The 13,561-nt window shown below is 39.3% G+C and overlaps 1 long non-coding RNA gene across 1 annotated transcript in view; it reads right to left on the minus strand.

Annotated features, from left to right (window-relative positions):
- Positions 1-1,880: 1,880 nt before the first annotated feature.
- The window catches only part of LOC141570392 (uncharacterized), a 42,789-nt gene continuing 31,108 nt past the window's right edge, over positions 1,881-13,561 (minus strand). The window contains exons 2-3 of the long non-coding RNA XR_012494393.1: positions 12,699-12,803; positions 1,881-2,564 (exon numbers count right to left, since the gene is read on the minus strand). This is a non-coding gene — a long non-coding RNA (uncharacterized LOC141570392). The remainder of the gene's footprint in view (positions 2,565-12,698; positions 12,804-13,561) is intronic.

The following is a 13,561-nucleotide window of genomic DNA, read 5'->3' on the forward strand; positions in this document are numbered from 1 at the left end:
GTCTGGTTAGCTCTTATTTTCACGGGAACATGGCAGGTACCATTATATTTTCGTTTTAAATACAAGGAAACTGTGGCTGAGCAAGGTTAAATGACTTGCTATTTAAGCTGAATCTGAATCTATGCAGTCTTACTCAAGTGCCTACACTCATAATTACTATACCGAGTCTTCTGTTATTGCATGTTCAGGGCTAAGTCAGATGCAACTGCTCAGATAAAAGGACACTAATGAAGGATGGGGGGAGAGTAAGAGCAATGGCATGGGGTTAGAATAAGAACAGCCCAGCTGGAATGTAGGATAGAAGTCTCATCTGGAAAGTTCAGATGAACTCATACTATGAAGCTTTGAGTGGTAAGCTGAATAATTAAACTATGTTGTGAAGATTGCTTATGCAGTCTAACCAGTGAAGACTGGTTATACGGTTTTCAGCCAAGCTGGAAAACATTAATACAGTGGTATATAGAGGTTTACAATAGGATCTGTACTTTCTGGCCATTGAGGCAAACTTTCTTTTTCCAGAAAAAAAAAAATGTGCCCGTCTCTGAAAACTCATCTGTTGGCTGCCTCACCAGCATCCATTGCACTCTTCCCAACAGCCCCTGATTTCCATTTGGGCATCCATGTTTTCCTGGCTAAACCAATCAGTGGCTTTGAACCCTCTGACAACGGGGCAGTGAAATTTACATTAACCTTAGGACTTTACCTGGAGGTCTTTAGACAAGGATGGAGTGGGAGTGTGGACAGGAGCCAGCCTGAGAATGAATTGAACACAATGAAGAGCATAGTAAAGGAAGCTCAAACCCTCATGATGTTACTGACTTTCGAATTTCACATGCATGAAGCCCACCCAACTTCTGAACTTTTCAGATGTGTAAACCATTATATTCTCTTTGTTATTTAAGCCTCTTTGAGTAGGTTTTCTATTACTTGCAATAAAAATCACCCTAAGTAATACATTATTCAATGTTAAGGATTGCCCCTTGATTTGAGCTATTTGAACTAAGAGTCACAGGTCAGAATATTGTCTTCTTTTTTTATGACCCCCTCTTCATGACCTGTTCACCAGGAAAAACCAGGGATTTTGCATAGTTCAGCTCTGAAGCCCCAAATCCCGAGTCAGTATCTTCTTTCCCAGGACTGCTGAAGGCTCCGCAGTCTGAGTTTATAAAGCTCTGGGTGACCAGAGAAAGGCTGTATATCAAGCCCAGGCTTCCACATCAAAGTACCCAGTGGAGGCCTCATCCTGTTCAAATTAAAACGAATCCCAGAGCTTTATTCTCTAAGAACATAAGACATGTTTTCTTTTTGAACATTTCATTGTACTGTCTTCAGAATCAAGCTCTCTAAAGAATGTTATTATACGTTGAGCTTCTTGACACATTTCCTAATAATTTGAAGCTTCTGACATTTATATAATAAAAGATTGTGCTTCTGGAAAAAAAAAAAAATCAATGAATCTTTTTGGCAATCGTCCTAAATCTGTAGAGATTAAATTCACTTCCCAGACATTGCTATTCCATATCAAACATACAGTCACGCAGTATAATTAAGATAGTTGTAGAACCATATATTTCATGCCCTAGCTGTCTGCTTTAAACTATCTTGGGAAGTTGAGAAATAATAGGGAGCTACATCTTACCAGAATAATTACATTTGCTAAGCAGAATGGAATGAGCAAGAGCTATGTAAAGGAATAAAATAAATCCAGCAGAGAACCAAGAATTTCTACATTCGTTCTGATAGATAAACCTTGCTGATAAAAAAAAAAGAAAAAAGGAAAAAGGCTCATCTTCAATTGCAACTCCCAGGAGAATGGCAGCTATTATCCCCTATTGAGTTGGTACTTACCATATAGAGCCTGAACAATTCATACAGAAAAATAAACCATAACATTCCTGTTTATTATTACGTTAGCTGAGAGGTGGTGACATTAAACAGTTCTGCACTGCTGCTATCAATCAGCCGGCTGGCGATGTTCTCAGCATGGGACTAGGGATCCTTGGAAACTATGCTCATCAAAGCGACCAGCTGTCAGAATTCTTCAAATTAAACTGTTATTCCAGTAGTATTCATTAGTCAGTTACTGACTATTAAGATATTTTTATATCAGCACCATTGACATTGGCTGATGCTTTTTAATATGCAAGTTATAGATAAACATGATTCAGTGGCTCGTGTGCGGATGACAGACTCTGTTAGGGCTTGGTGTCCACTGTTGAAAGGCTGCAGCAAAGGGCTCCCATCCTTTCCATGCACACATGACTTTTTCTGGGGAATTGGATGTTTGTGCTGGTGATTGGAGTGGGGAGAGGGGTAGTAATAACATATTTCAACACTGGTATTTGCCCGGCAAAGTGATAGCTCAACATCAGAAATTATAACTCTTAAAGCTGTTACTGAGCCCCTGGTGACAGTGGTTTATGCTTCTCCAGCTTCATGGTTTGGATTTCCTTTTTTTCTGAGTTGCTGGACACGTGTTGAACTTTTGCTTGAAATCCAGAATCCAACGTAGGATGTCAAATGGGGCGTGGGGAGAAGTAAAGAGGAAAATCAGTATACAGGCTCTGATAGAAAAAATATGACAAGAATTGGGTTTTTATTAACTTAATAGTGTCCTTGGAATTTGCAAAAGTTCTTAAGCCTCCATTTTAGTTTCAAGATACATTTAACCTAAATCATTTTATTTCAACTAGAAAAAAAGTGTGTGTTACTCACTAGCCTAGAAAGGTTGATATATTACTTACATGCATAGCACTAACTCATTCACACATAGAAACCACGGACCTTCTAGTTCTCCCCTCCCCTCACATGAATCCCCACACAACATACAGAATACTAGACTCTTTGGTTGACATGGAGAATATTTAGTGCAAATTGCTTATTTTGTAAATGAAGGAAAAAAAGATTCAGTGAATTACGTGACTAGTGTCAGCCTTAATTTTGTTTTCTTCCTCTCTATTTTCAAAAACATCTCGGAGCTCCCCAATCTACCTACAAGACAGGCCATTTCCTGGTCCTCGCATGTACTAAGATGCCAACAGGCAGTTCCAAACTACCTGTGCCTCTGCTGCAAGGACCTACGGGATTAGTCATTTTCTCTGACCCCAAATCTGAGATCTGCAGGGTTCAACACTCGAGTATGAGGTGATTGGTTATGTGGGAGATAGTATGAGCCATTGACACCACATTAATAGCTTGTGAAAATATTACATTTTCAGGAATTTTGTGAGCCGTTGACATCATGTTAAGAGCTTCAAATGGGTCATGGTGGGACTGTTTGCACCACGGAAATTGGCAAACACTACTCATCTGTGGAGGGGGCAGTTTCCTTCTGGAGACTAGTTTGTTATCCATTGACCAGCAAACACTGGCTTGTGGCTACGCCTCCTTTGCCACATCCAGCCCAAGAGAATGTGCTCTGCTTATGAACACTGCCACAGCCTCTCCCATAAACACATTCAGTAAACAAATAGTTACTAAGTACCTACCATATTTCGGGCACTGTGGCCACCTCCTACCATTGTGCAGAAGTAGTAAAGACTAACATGCAACCTACCATCTGCCTGCATACCTCAATAGGGTCCTGTATCAGCCTAGAAGAAGGAACACATTTTTCTACATCACTCAGAGAGACTCATAGAGCTATGGGTCTATGGAGTGGACTCTATAGGGCTGTGTCTGTCAAGTGGGACACTTTTGCTTACTTTCCTGCAGAGACATGTGGGCCAATAGTGGTGCTCTGTGTATGCTAAAGGCATAGCTTTGGGCAAGGGAAACTCATAATTGCAGAGCTCACCTTTTAGGATGGGAACAAGATGAACAAGATGATTAAAGACAGTGACAGCACCATGAAGCAAAGCCACCAAGGAGATGGCAGGTGGCAGGAGGGGAGTTGCTTTGGGTCCGGGGTTCATGACAGGCCTCTCTGTGGTCTGTGTAATGAGCACTCCAAACAGGAAGAACAAGAGCAAATGCTCTGAGCTGAGAGCGAGCTTGTGTTACGAAAGCACAGAAGATGCCCAGGGTGACTGGAGTGAAGTAAAAATCACAGAGAAGGGTACAAGTTGGGGACGGAGAGATAAGCAGGGACTTTTGTGGTCTATGGAGCAGAATTTGGATTTTATTCTGTGTATAGTGAGAAGCTATCAGAATGTTTTAAGCAGAAAAGTGATTTGCATTTTTAAAAGGTCCCTCAGGTTTTTGTATGGAAATTAGTTTGTAAGGAAACTAAAGTATACACAAGAGACCAGTTCAAGACTCGAGGCCACTCTCCCACACCTGAGTGCACACTTCCCAAGATGGAGCCACTTCTTGGTGTTTTGATTTTTATTTATTTTAGAATTTGGCTTCTGAAGCCCAGCCCAAACCTCCTGACTCAACCTCCACTCACTAGCCCAAGGACCAACTTCCACCTCTGTAAGCATTTGGTATTCCTTGAGTTGTTTCTAGATCACTATTTGTTAACAACATATCACGTTGGGTTTACTAGAGTAATTCAAAAGATAATTTAAGGTGCACAGGATAATGGAAACAGAGCACTAAGACAAAGGAAAAATATGTCTTACATGCTAAAATTGACTTTAGTTTAAGACCTCACCCTGCAGTTATTATGAAATAATAACCCTTACAGGGCTGAGGGTCTCTGTTTTCGATCAGTGGTTCTCAATCCTGGAGGCTTGCTGGTGGTACCTGAAGGAATGTTAAAAATACCTATGCCCAGGTCCAAGCCCAAGAGTTTCTGAGTTCACCATTCTATGGAGGAACCAAGATTTGAAGTGTTTTAATAGCTACCCAGATAATTCTAAAGGATAACCATAGTTGAATATTACACTTCTGAATGTCTGGGCATTTAGCCAGGAAGAAAAGAAAAAAATGATCATGATCTCTACATGGAGCAATAGCAGCAACACTGACTCACCCTGGAGCCTGGAATGATGAACAGTGGCACTAATTTTTTCCAATGAAGGATGGACAGTTCATTTGGCAATATAGCGTCCAAAGAGCAAAAGAGAGTATTTCTAGAACGGAGGGCATGAACTAAGTCTAGGTGCAATCCATCTCAAAAAAGGGATGCAAGCCATCTCAAATACTACATTTCTGGAAGTGACTATTTGCTAAAGAGAGACTGACTCTACTTAACTCTCAACCAGTTGAAAATATAAATCTAAAGTGGAATAATGTGAGTGCCCTCTTCCATAATGCCAACTGCCACTCAGATATTTATCTTGGAAGTAAACACAAACCCAAATAAATCTCCAAAGAGCTCTCTTTCCCCTTCCAACCACCTGGCCCCGATAGATCCACCTTCCAGAAAATAAACATTAATCAGGGAATGATACAGAAAACACAAATTGGAGAATTCCAGGAAAGGGACAGACAATGACATGCATGGTTCTCCTACTATCAAGCATTGTGAGGGAATCTTTCCAAATAATCTCAGTGATCATCCAAATAACCTATTCTTATCCTCAGTTATTGAAGCTGAGGCTTCCAGTTACATACTTTTTTCAAGCTCCCACATCTAGAAAACAGCAGAGAAGGGATCAAACTCCAAAACCCATATTCTTTTCATTGTACTGTACTTCCTCCTCAGATGAAATAAGGTGGGAGAAAGGAGCGATCGAAACTGGGAAAATTGGAAAAAATTGGAAAATTAAGAGGTTGAAGCTAGACAAATGCCAGAAAAATGTTTGATTTTCTTTCCCCTTCTTTCTGGAGCAGAGGTAGGGTAGCAGGTCTTCCAGGTAGGACTTTTACATGGAATGTGGATGGGCTCCAGGATAAGGATGGCTTTATGGAACAAACAACATAAACAAGAGTCAGCGAAATGCAGGCTGGAAGAAGAGAAAGCCATCTTACATAGATAATAAGTCCATAGCACCAGTGTCAACAAATTGCCTTGTGAGGTGGAAGACAAGTCTTTCCTTTTTCCTCACCTCTCCCATACTTCAGAGAGACCTACTTTTAAATGGCTGTTTTTTCACTTCTACTTTGTCAAACTATCACATTCAGGAAAAACTTCTGCCTCCTTATATATTTATGTTATATAAGAGCTCATTTGTCATGGTGATATAGGAGAAAAGGGCTTTGGGTTGTTTTGAGGGTTTTTGTTTTGTGTTTAACTTGCAAAGGGGTTTTGAGAGTGCGGAAGAGCAGAGCTGTTCTCTTCCCAGGCAGTAAATATTTGCTCAAATGGACCAAGAAAATGAAAACCAGTATTTTCTACCTGCTGCAACACTTTCAGCCTGTTTATTCTGAGCCACTTAGATACCTTGCTTGTAGTTAAACAACAATTTCATACAGAACTCCACTTTTCATTAAGAAATTATTGTCATTGCTTGAGAGACAAAATGGCTTTTTCCCAGCAATTGAAAAACTTGACTTGAGCCACTTACTCCAATTAATAGTTAATCTCATGCCAAACTAATAAAAATACCATGGCACACAAAAGAATGTTTTCATGAAGGTTTATGAGTGTTTTCCAACCTGTTTCTTTTTAATTTTTAAAAGTGTCACAATGATTCTTTCAGATTCTATCAAATTACTTTTCTAAGTGTCTGTGAAATGCAAGTCATTATGAAAACAGGCTATTCGTAAATGTCTAGTAGACACCTATATTCTGCCCATCCATTCAATGTATATGGGCCTCTTTATTTGTTTTATTTTTGCGTCTCAAAGAACAAAACAAAGGTAAAGAACACAAAACAGTCACTCTTTGCTGAAGGGTAGGGTGATATCAGAGGCAGCCAAATGGGTTATCTCTTAGGGAGGCTATTTGAATCTTGCCGCCTCACTGGTTTCCCATTGTAAAGGTTGCTTTGGCCTTCTCTCACACTTGGAGAGAATCTTATGCATTGTCACATCTATGAAATACAGCTCTTTGATGACAACACTGCTGTGAGATAGAAGGTAACCTTTGCTTCTCTATCAGGCAGCTGGGGAAGTGCAGTCATATCTCAGGTCTGTAGTGATGTCATTGAAAGATGAGGGTATTAAAAGAGAAACCAAACACAAAACAGTGGACTCCCACTGCATTCTTGCCAATAGGAAGACATTCCATCTGGGAACAAATGTCCTGACTGGGTTGGATTACTCCTGGGGTTACAATGCCATGCTGGAACAAAAGGTGTTGATAGCTGCCAGGAAACCAAACTGTGATATAAAAACAAGTATGTCATGAAGCAGTTGTGTTTCCTTTTCTTTTGTTTCGTAGTCCTAAGCAAGGGAACTTTATCCCTGTAAATAAAACACTAAGGCAGAGGACAAGATAGAGCAAAGGTGATGTTGGGGACTTTAGTTTTCCAAGTTAGTAACTCTCCTAAACTGTAACTCCTAGCTCAGATTTTTACTTAGTTGTTGGCTTACCCTTACCTTAACCTGTAATGGAAGCAGTTCTTCATTTGCATAATGCCTAGCTCTCCATAAAAAATAGCAGAAATCCTCTATATAGTCTGCCCTATGCTGAAATGACAACTTTTCTTTCATGTATGCTAGTCTTCAACTCAGTATAAAAGAAATTTTGAACTATTGCACTTACCAACAGTGTGGGCAAGTACCATTCACCACCTTTTCAGCGGCCATTTCAATTTTCTGTGAGTCAATTTTTCTTCTCGTTCTAGGCATCTCCGCATCTTTAAGGATTGATTATTGACTTTGTGAATTTTCTGGACCCTATGTTCCCTTTCTCTGTCTCCCTTGCTGCATTATCTTGACCTCACTCTTCATGTTACCTGTGTCAGACAGAGTCCAAGGATGTAGGGCTCCAACCAGCCAGCAAGGCTCCTTGGAAACAGCTCTGACAAAGGATTTGATGGGTCAAGAAGTACTGGGAAATTTTGGCTGAAATGAGCTTTTAGAATTTGCCATGGATTTTTTCTTTGCTCTGCTCTCCCTGTTACCCATCCAAACTTATAATTGAAATCTAACTGCTTTATGTATCCACATCTGGACACAATGCAGTCTATTTCTGCAATATGACTGGAAAGATGTTTGGAGTGGCGGAGCATCTGGTAGAAAGAGGGGTTTTGATACTTGTCTAAACTATGGATGTTGTAATTTTTATTTTTCTATTCAGTGTTTGTAAAAGAGTAGAATTTTCCACGTTGTTGCTATAAATTGTATATTGAAATCATATGGAGGTCCTTTTCCAAAGTATACACATACCAGGTCCAAGCCGGATATTCTGATTCAGTAGTCTGTGGTGGGGATCATGCATGTGTGCTTTTGAAAACTTTTCAGGTGATTCTGAACTAAACCTCTGGTTGAGAACCAGTAATGTCAAAGCTAATTTATTCTTACTTTTTTTTTTTTTTTAATGGCATTACTTTGAGTTAAAAAAAATGTAATTACTTCTCTATGTACTATCCATTTTTAAAAGAATGCTCTGGAGATTGTTTAAATGATTTTCATTTACATTCATGTTTCCCTGGATAAAACTTTTAAAAGATCCACTCCATTAAGTTGCATGCGAAGATTCCGATTGCTGTATTCACTTTAGTTGGCAAAATTAGATTTCTCAATACCATCAATTAGAGAACAGGCATAAACTTTTGTGGTCAGATGCTTCAACTTTAAAATGACATACTATATAGTAAACCAAAGATTGGATTATGCGTCAGAAATGTGGGTTCTGATCACAGCTGTGCGGCGAACTCTAGGGTTCACTATCAGCACTGGTAGAATGTGGCGTTGACTTAGGTGAGGCCCGGGGTCCCTTTTGGCTTCAGCATATGTGATCCCGTTCACACTCTAATCCTGTGTGAAATGGACCAGCAGTTGCTAAGAGAAATAGCAAGTCCATGAAAGGTTGCCTTTGCTGCTGTCCAGTGGACTGCTGGAGCTATGGAGTCAGGAACACCCAGGAGCTAAGCTTCCTCTGTGCCACCTGCCCCAGCAAGTAATGGCTTGGTTCACACAACCTGTTATCTAGGTAGCAGACCTGGGACTGTCAGCTCACCTGTCAACTTCAGTCCTGTCAGATTCATGACCCCAGAGGTATTCGTTGCCTAATTGACTGACTGATGATGACTGACGTGTATACGCAATTAACTCTTTAGTCTCACTAGCTCTAAAATGAGACCCATATGTTCCTAATCTATAAAAGTGTGTAAGTCTCTCCTCCCATGGTAAAATCACAATCAGCCACTTCCAATGAGATGCAGACCAGTGATTTTTAAGTACTTTTGCAGTCATGCAGACTTTCCACTTCACTGACTGTTCCATAGCACAGTTAGGAATACCTGTCCTTCACATGGGATGTTACAGCCATCCGTAAGAGATTGGAAGAAACTGGGCATAAAGAAGCACACTTCCATTACTATTACTATTATTAGTAGTAGTATTTTGTTGAAACCATCTTTAAACTACCATTGGCAAAGAGTTTTTCTCTATTGTTTGTCTCTAGGCATTTTAGTCACAAATGATTTTTCTACTAAAATGATTCTTTTAGAAATATGTGATACAAATAGGAACAGTACATACATAAATATTATTATGTTATACATGCTAATATGTCAATAAGTGATTCACAAGAGTAGTTGCTTATTTGTGTACCTCTAGCATGAGGTAGATATCTATTGAATTCCCATCTTTAATGCCCCAATTTCTTAAATATAATGAATGTCTTGGATGGGTATATTTTTAGACCTAACAGCTCCCTCCCCATTTAAATATACACCATCTACTTTTGCTTTTAGAATCCTTAAAACTTGCTTCCTTTTAAAGGGCGAAGAACCAATCCATTTTCTATATCATGCTCACCAGCTGAGGATTATAAGCCATTAAGGGAAGGAACAATATCTATTCTTTGTACACCCAAATAACAGTTCTGAGCACTTCACATGTATCAGTACCCGAGACTATCATACACTGTTTTAACCTGTCCAAACATTTACCCACTATTCATTCATGTATTCAATGAGTATCTATGGTAAATAAGTCCTCCAAAGGCAATAAAGGAGACAGCAAGGGAAAAGAAGACACAATGCTAATGGAATAGGGAAAAACCAACAACTAAGTAAATAAATGAGTAAAGAGGATAATTTCAGAGAGTATTAAATGCTTTTAAGAAAAACAGTGGTGATCTGATTGAGAGAGGCTAGAGGGTTACTTTAGATTGTGAAGTGAGGGAAGAATGTGCTGAGGAGGGGGCGGTTTAAGTTAGACCTTAATGGGAAGAGAGAAAGCAGAGGTGACAAGGAGGAAGAGAACCCAAGCAGAGGGAAGAGCAAGAGCTGAGACCTCAAGGCAGCTACAAACGTAGTGCATATTAAGGAAGAAAGGCCAGTAGCGTGAGCAAGATGGAGAATTGAGAGACAGGTCTGAGAGAAATGTGAGTTACAGCATAAAGCTTGGATTTTATTCTAAGTGCAATGGTGAGCCATGAGATGATTTATCTACGTGCAGTGAGAGGTATCACCTGACTTAGAAATTCAAAATTGGCTACTGCATGGAAGTTGGATTGTAGGGAACAACAGTGGAAGAAGGATATTAGCTAGGAGGCCATTTATTATATTATCTTCCTTACAGGATAGTTATGAAGCATTACATAGAAGGGCCTTACATATTTTACACATTCAATAAACGTTAGACATTATTTTGATTTGTCTACCTCCTTCTTCTTTTGATGACGATGAATATCATCCTAATTATCATTATTTCCATAGCTTACTTGGGAGCTGATGGTGGCTCAGACTAAGGGTTAGTGCTGGAGATGAAAGGAAATGAATAGGAAACAGTTTGGGGTTCCTATTCATCTTTTGAGGCCCAGATTAAGTCTCTACTCTTTATGACATTTTCCCTGCAACAGTCACTTCCTCCTCAAAATAGCTGCAGTACCAGTCAGTTGGCTTTTATTGACACTACCATCTTGAGTCACTTCTAGTCGGTTCTCTGTCTAAAGCTCATTCAGGGGGAAAAAAAAAAAAGGTTTGTGAATTTCATTGACAATACTGATTCCCACGCTCAGCCCTAAATATCTTTATTCCAGAAAGAGAAGGAAGAAATCTTCATTTCAAAACAAATGCTCTAGGTGATGCTGATTATGGTAGCTTGTCAAACCCACCTGGAGAAATCCAGTCCAAAATTTGGAAAAGAGAAGAAAGCTGAAGATAAAAATTGGGGAATATATGTATATGTAAGAAGTAAAACCATGGGTATGGATGCAACTGCCTAGGGTGAATGTGTAAAGGAAAGAAAGTAGACTTAGAACTGAATCTTGGGGAACCTTGACTTCTAAGGGATGGGTGAAGGAAGAAGAACCAGAAAGAGAATGAGGAGAAAGAAAACAGAGCTGTGTCAACGAAGCCTAAGATCAGTGTTTCATAAAGCGACAGTCATGTATCCCCACAGCAAATACTACTAGAAGGCTTCTTCTGTGCTAGGCACTGGAATACAGCAGAGAACAAGACAGACAAACACCCTGGCTCCTGTGACATGGAAGGTCTACTATCAAATGGAACAGAATGGTCTGAAAAACCAAAAATAGAAAAAAGAATAGTTTTAAGGAGTGTTCAATTGATGCCCAAATTGCAGTGGGGTAAGGAATGAGCAGAAGATGAGAAAGTGGAAGCAGGAAATGTGATTTATAGTTTCGAGATGGTGTCGTGCGGGGCGGCCTGCAGGGTCTCTGCTCCTGCTCCCCATACAAGAACGCAGGATATGGTGAGGCCGAAAAGGAACACCCACGGAGCCATAGGTAGGGGAGTCATACCACTATATTCTCTCTGGCGGCACTATACTCTCACTGGAGGCTGGATTCACACTGTCCTCAAACTGCCATCCATGCTTGCCAGCCCAGTTGCCATCTTCTTGCTAGCCCTTATTCTTTCTCTTTTCCTCTAGCGTAGCCACAGCAGTTATATTGTGGCCAATGGCTCACTGGTTACAGCTGACGGCCAACTAGCCACAGCTGATGGCCATGCAATCACAGTTGGCCATTTACTACCTGAGCCAGCACCTGTCTATGTGAGGCCGAGAGCCTGGAAACTGCTTTCTGGGGCTCTGCCCCCACAGATGGCCATACAGAAGAGATGGGAACCCAGCTCTGTATGGACTCTCCCTGGCCCTCACCTCTGAGTTGTGTGACCTCAATGACAATACACTGCTACCAAGGAGTGAAAACTTAATTTTGAACCCTCACAAACAAAACAGCTGTTGAACGAACTAAAACACCTTTAGAGTCAGGAAGAACAAAAATAGAACCCTTTGCAGAATGATCCAAAAAATAAATGACAAGGACAATGTGTTGGCTTCAGGAAGAAAAAAAAATGTTCTGCGGGATATTTCAAAAATGAATAAATAATAGCCAAGCATGAAAATTATGAGACTGATATTCTGCAGAGTTGTTGTGAGACTTTCTTAACCGTATAAAAATAGACAGAATGGAATTCAAGACTGACTCAAATATAAAAACGTCTGAGTCACACCCGTTTCCTTTTTTCCTGATTCACTTCTTCCTGCTCTTTCCCCCACAAACTAAAAAGAGCACCTTAGGTCACAGAAATCAGTTGAAAGTCCAAAAGTACATTCCTTGTTAAACCTTTTAAAAGTAGCTAGGGCTGTAGAAATGCCATTTATCCCCAACTCAGAAAACCTCAATGCTGTTTCCCACTGGCACAACTAGGTGTTCATCTATTGGGGTACAATTTTTAGTAATCAAAACAATTAATGCACTCACAGTACACATTAAAATTACTCACCCCTTTGAATTTTCCCATAAACATGAGACCAAACAAAATTCCAAATATTTTTGGAGTATGTGGTAGTAGTATATTCAGCAGAATCATACTATGCTGGAAAGCAACCTGGAAAAAATAATAAATGAAAACTATCAGGAAATTTCTTGTTTTATTATTATTAGTTTCAGGTGACAAACAACATAATGATTAGATATTTACACACCTCACAAAATGATAAACCCAACTAGCGTACTATCCATCTGACACCGCACATAGCTATTACAATACCATTAAATATATTCCCTATGCTGTACTTTACATCCCATGACTATATATGTGTGTATATATATATATATATATATATATATATATATATATATATATATGTGTAATTTAATTATAGTAGATATTCAATGTTATATTAGTTTCAGGTGTACAGCACAGTAGGTAGGCATTTATATAATTTATGAAATTGTCCCCTAGATATGTCTAGTAGCCAACTGATATCATACATAGTTTTTACAACATTATTTATTATATTCCCTGTACTGTAAGGAAATGTCTAAAAGAAAATAAAAGTACAGTCTCTCCTTACAGTAAATAAATTTCAGATGGATCAGTGATTCAAACAATGGAACTACAAAAAATCAAGAGGAAAATGGGAAAGTTTATTTTTATAGTCATGGGATAGGACATACTTTGTTTCTTATAGGATACAAATCCCAGAAGTCATATGGGATGTCTGACTAGATAAAAATTTTAAATATTGTATAATAAAAAAAATTACTGTGTTAAGTGACAAATACAGAAGAAACACCTGCAGTCATTATGACAAAGATCTGTTTTCTAAATGTCCAAAGTGTTTCTACAATACACTAAGAAAA

Source organism: Rhinolophus sinicus, linkage group LG03 (genome assembly GCF_036562045.2).
Source record: "Rhinolophus sinicus isolate RSC01 linkage group LG03, ASM3656204v1, whole genome shotgun sequence".
Taxonomy (NCBI): domain Eukaryota; kingdom Metazoa; phylum Chordata; class Mammalia; order Chiroptera; family Rhinolophidae; genus Rhinolophus; species Rhinolophus sinicus.